The following is a 5,776-nucleotide window of genomic DNA, read 5'->3' on the forward strand; positions in this document are numbered from 1 at the left end:
CATAGTTCAGGCATACGAACTCCTGAAAGCCGGTCCATCACAAGCTGCACCAAGGATAACTCTGATTTCCTATTGTGACCGTGCATGAAGTAAGGGCCTTGAAAGTTAACCGAGAGAGATAAACCTAGGATCAATAGTATGGCTGGCCATCGAAATGAGGGCGACACAACACCGTCATCATCTTCTCTTGCTCCCGCACCATCAATCATCAAACCAGTAGGACAAAATCAATACCATCAGGCCACACCACCAAGCAAGAAGCCTCGTTGAAAATGAAGCACAGGCGCATCAGCAAGCAAGCACACACAAATAGGGATTTTGGAAGATACCTTGTTGGCGTCGGTAACAAGGTATGTTCTCTGGCAGCTGCGCAGGGATTGGAGGGAGTATCTAAAATCAGAGAGGCACGGACGTATCAAGAAACAACCAAGGGTACTGAATAAGTACCACATGTAGGATGTGAGTCTATTAAAATTATATATATATATATATATATATTCTGCTCCCTGGTCGTTCGACCGAGCCGGACCAGGCAATGCTCTACCGAACCGGTTAAGCCAAACCCATTTAATCTCTAGCGTCCCACCACGATTGTTGTAAATTATTGCTTTTTTTATGACGACGGTTCCTCCCCAAATTGCTGCCCGTGGGTTAGCAGCTAATCCTACCACAGTCTAATCGAGCGCATCGTGTGCAGCAGGCGGTTCAAGAACTTTAGGGAGCGACTGCTCTTGCCGGCGGCCGGGAAGACGCTGAGGCCGGTGATTACGGCGGCGGCGAGCAGCTTCAGCAAGATCGCGGCGGGCGGCGAGCAGCTTCAGCAAGATTGCGGCGTGCGGCTTCAGCAAGATCGCGGGGAGTGGCTGTAGCTGGAGATCGCCACGGCGGCGAGCGGCTACATCTGGGGATATGGGCGACTTGAGCCGTGGTGAGCGACTGTCGGCGTTGGTGCCTACGCGAGCGGCCGGTGGCCTAGGCAGCGTTACGGTGGACTCCGCGGCGTACGGAGCTCATTTAGCATCGGTGGGGTCTGCGAGTGGCTTCGGCAGTGCTGCGGGCGTAGCATGCCGGCCAGCCGGTGGGCTTCGACCTCAAGGTAAAGTGTGGCGCTAGATCCTTTCTTTCTTTAGCCAGCAGCGGTGTCGCAGTTTCCACCGGTTGAATCAATAAAAAGAAGTACTACTACTGTTCTTCTATCACCAGCAATGGCTCATACGGATCTGTCAATAGTGTGTAGGATTCAGAAATTTATGGCACGGTTAGCCTCTGTAACCTGTTCTTGCTGGTCAAACTAATGTTCGTACTTGAGTTGAGTTGATCTAGTTTTTGACTGATCCTTCTTATGTGGGATATTTTGCAATTTGTACTGGCGACTAGCTCATCAAGTAGAGTTACTTAATTACTGATGGTTGTCTTTGCCCTCCCAAAATACACAGTTTAGTTATTCTCTGCCATGGGCATTGCAAAGTGTAAAGATTCGGTGTGTTACTCAGGACTCAGTGTTGCCTACACGATGGGCCTGATATTGCCTCCAACTCAGGGAAATATACACAAACATTGCCCATATATGCCACTGAACAAAGGAGGTAATATCCTATTGTGAAGCTGCATCTATGCTAAAACGTGTTTGCATCAAGAAAGAAAATGTTTGGTAACACTGTAAGCAACATAGTATGTCATCAAAAAAGGTCTAGTTCCTTGTCACTGCCACCGGAATCAACCTACATGGTTTTACAAGAATTTTAACTGTGATAGCAGAGCCAACATGATTTTGTAGATATGATTCATCATTCAAATAGCAGCAAGTATGGGGTTGAAAGTAGATTCTCAAAAGAATGCTGAAATACGACTTCAGCAATTAAATTCTGGATGTTTGTACACATTTATTTTTCACATGATCTTTTCTGTTTACAACTATCATTCAAGAACTTTCGTTATTGCTGCTATGATATATATCTTTTTCCACTCGAAGATGTCTATCATATAATGGAGTCATCAAGATAAGTCGAATATGAATTTATGAACTTGATTTGTAGACTCTATGCATGAATAAATTAGTTAATCTGCAACTGTGCGAACGAATCAGTGGCTATAGAATCGTGTTGTTATCTCCTTTTTCTTAATCATATTATTTCTCACTGTAATTTACATTTGCAGTAGCTGGGAAATTTTATGCAATCACATGCAATGGCGGCAGGCGGAAGCTGTGCAGGGCATGGTGGCGGGATTCGGCTTGATTGTGAGGAGCCTATGCTTGTTGTTGCCATTGAATTTTTCCTCCCATAGTCCCACCTCTGTGCTCCTATAACTTTGAATGCTTATCGGCTTATTGATTAATTTCAGGATTAGAAGCTTAACTGAATTCTGAATCAATAGAAGAGTGCCTCTTGGATGCTTCCTTAGTGATGCAGCGTGATTACAATCAAAAGGTCAAACTTCCCTCCATATTGTTTACATGGCTGGATCTACATAAAACTTTTGTCTCCGAAAGGTAGGCATTTGTCTCCAACTAGTGATGATTATTGATGTGGTTTGTTCAAACAGAAGCACCGTTGATTCCTTAGCTAAATTTTGTTATCGTGTAGATCCAGGTGATACCCCATCATATCATCTCTATCTAGCTCTCTATAGTTTGTGTATAGCCTTACGATCCCATCAATTAATTTATGTAGGGTACCAATTGATTTGTAAATTCAATGTACATTCCGGAGGAGTGCAGCTAGGATGATGGCCTTTGTCTCTACGGCATGATTAGAAATAAAAGGTTGAACTTTTGTGCATCATGTTTATTTTGTTTTGGTACTTCTTTGGACTAATGGCATTCATCCTCATCCCATCTGCATTCTTCTTGTGTTTCTTTACATTGATTTGTCGAATAGAAAGTGGCAAGAAGATTACACTTTAGGGGATTATAACATTAGTTTTCTTTGCTTTTGAAGTAGGTTGGAACTTTATTTTAGTTACTTTATTCTTTGGCCACATGTGATTCATTTTTCTGATCGATTGTTCTCGATATAACATTATGCATTCCATTCTCAGGGACCGTAAGTGCTAACTTTGATAGAATAACACAATGAGACATAGTCTTCTAATATTGGGTCAGACACTGAGGAGGATTCATATGAGTTTTGCGACACATATTTACGGGAAAAGGGTTTTCTGTTCGTTCATCCATTGCATCGGTTGCTTAGTAGCTCTTTGCCTTATTGTGCGAGAGGGAGCTGATATAGCACGGTGATTTAATTGTTCAAGTTGTAGATTGTGTTGTTGTGTGGCCTGAGCTCAAGCGCCTTTTTGAGCTAAGGTTCAGTGAGCCTTTTTGAGCTAAGGTTCATTATCGTTTTTCATTTGGCAATTTTTGACTTTTGTGTAGCTTCTCAAGATTATGAGCTCATTTATTCAGGACATTAAGCTTATTATTAACTGAATTCTGAATCCTTATGTACATGTCTTCACGTGCATCATAGTCAATAGTTTTTTTTGGTTACAAATAACGAAATCATGTGTAAGACTCTTTACATATTTTATCGATCCATTTATTCGTGATTGGAAGCTTGAATTCTGATTTTTGTAGTTCAGGAGTAGCTAGCTCCCATGTGTTGGTGTATTTAAATATTTTGTCAATACTAGCATATGGTCCAGTTTAAATAATATAGGTGCAATCTCTGCATCTTATAACTGTAATTACTTGTTAATTGTCTTGCGTTCGATTCCAGAAACTCGACGAGCTGAATATATTAAGGTTATTACAACTTATCCTCCTTCGGGTGTTTGGAAGTTGCTGTTGACTTTGAATTGTCTAATGCTTTGTATATATAACACACGCCCTTTTGAATGCTAGCAGCAGACGGCGATCTCTTCTTTTTTGTTTCTGTTTCTTAGCTTTGCACCTGGATGCCCGCCCACTGTTTTCGTTATCTCCATGGTAATGAAAATCGATCCCCTCATGGATCGCTTGAAAAAAAATTAAGGTTATTACAGAGAAGTACCCCTTTGTGGCCACTGTGGAGATAACAGTTGTACCCTAGGTAATGAAACTCCATAATTTTTCTGTTCCATAGCTGAAAAGCTTTTTGTTACAGCAAAGGTTTTCATGTGTATGCAGGCTCTTAAAGTCAAATTCCTTGGCAATTTCACTTCAGCAGTCATGCTAAGCTGGCAGTAGCAGCTGTGCTTCGTACCAGTTGGTCTTGCTCTTTCTAGGTGAAGTTCTCCTCTGTTAATAAAATATGACAGCTCTTTCTATGATTATAGGATGCGACTCTTTCTATAATGAAGAAAGATAATTTTGTCACATCGGAATTTTATTTAAGTTTCAACTTTTAAAATACATCAGTTACTTGATGTGTTATCTTTTTTCCTTGTGTAGCACTCTTGCGAAAGCATATCGCTGTTCCAATGCCTTCTCGGATATCTTGTTGCCATCTTGGTGTGTAAGAAGCAGGGATATATTTGACATTGTATTTGACCCACTGCCTGCTGCGTGGCTTCCCATCCTCTGAACATCAAATGAAGTGACATAAAGCCGGGATCAACGACATTATGAGGGATTATTGTGCCTCATGCATGAGCTATGTTTGAATTGTGTATACACTAGGCTTCACATGTAATTGATTGGTCTACACAAATATTATATGTATTCCTTTCTTATTAAATCTCTAATACACAAGGCTGTTGTAAGTTGCTAGATTTTCAATACACAGTAGGATCATGATTTTTTGGCGCGTGATTTTGCATCCACATTACACCTTTTTATGTCACTATTTTTAAGAGTGTAATCAGGCCAGCAAATTTTTACAAGCGCGTTACTGTTGTTACATTGGAACATCCATTAGTTCTTAAGTTGTTTTGTTAAAAGAAAAAATCTCACGTTGTTGGTTGGCCTCGCGCAGGATGAATTAATGGAGGTGTTCCAGTCTTACGTTGCCATCACATTTCTTACATGAGCTGACGAATTTTCATACATTACATTGGTCGTTACGGAAATAGTAGCTCACGTGGCTCATGCACTAGTTTGGATTGACTCGATTGTGTGTAAAATAATTACACTGGTCCCATGTTTTTGTTACATCGCACGGACCTTTTCTTACGTCGCATGCAACCCACGATCGGTACTTGCGGTTGAGCGGGCGGACTCAGGCTCAGCCTGATCTTTTTATGTCGCATGCGGTACTATTTTACGTCGGCTGGCGTGCGAACCGGTGCAGCTAATCGCACAGGCTGGCTGGTGCGATATTAGTACAGAAGCAAAGTCTTTGATGGGAAATCGCATACTTTGCCTACTTAGCATCAGTATGAATAAATCCATCATTTAGTTGTGGGGCTGCTGCATAAACTTTAAAAACATCATTTCAGATCAATTTAAAACTTTAAGAACATCATTTCAGATCAATTTATTTCTTCCATCTAAGCATAAACTTTAAGAACATCACCTATGGACATGGTCTGGTATCAAGAAAGGGAGGAAACTAATCTAGCTAGTAGGGCACAATATTCATATATCATATCACCCAATCTTGTACCTATATCGAGAACACATATTTCCAATATATACGAAAAGTACCATGTGTCCAGTCAATAAAACTAATGCTTTCTTATGTAAAAGCCACATCCTGCCATCTCAGATTAGAGTGGGATTAACCTATGAATAGTTGCAGGGAAAATGATCAAAACAAATTGACAAAATGATCAAAGGAAAGACACACAATCCCAAAGAAAACTAACCCAAATAATGTGTGAACCAAATACGAAAAAGAGGACTGCATCTATAACAGGA

At 40.9% G+C, this 5,776-nt stretch overlaps 1 long non-coding RNA gene across 5 annotated transcripts; it reads left to right on the top strand.

Annotated features, from left to right (window-relative positions):
- The first annotated feature begins 583 nt into the window (after positions 1-583).
- LOC127336780 (uncharacterized) lies at positions 584-4,819 on the top strand. 5 transcript variants are annotated; one of them, XR_007873536.2, is made up of 6 exons: positions 584-1,096; positions 1,437-1,586; positions 2,158-2,239; positions 2,344-4,028; positions 4,106-4,203; positions 4,370-4,819. It is a non-coding gene; the product is annotated as an uncharacterized lncRNA (long non-coding RNA). The 5 variants fall into 5 exon arrangements; XR_007873534.2 differs by having other exon boundaries at positions 586-1,096; positions 1,494-1,586; XR_007873537.2 differs by lacking the exon at positions 1,437-1,586 and having other exon boundaries at positions 587-1,096; positions 2,344-2,491; positions 2,586-4,028.
- The last annotated feature ends 957 nt before the right edge of the window (positions 4,820-5,776 follow it).

The sequence above is a fragment of the Lolium perenne genome, chromosome 2 (genome assembly GCF_019359855.2).
Source record: "Lolium perenne isolate Kyuss_39 chromosome 2, Kyuss_2.0, whole genome shotgun sequence".
Classification (NCBI taxonomy): domain Eukaryota; kingdom Viridiplantae; phylum Streptophyta; class Magnoliopsida; order Poales; family Poaceae; genus Lolium; species Lolium perenne.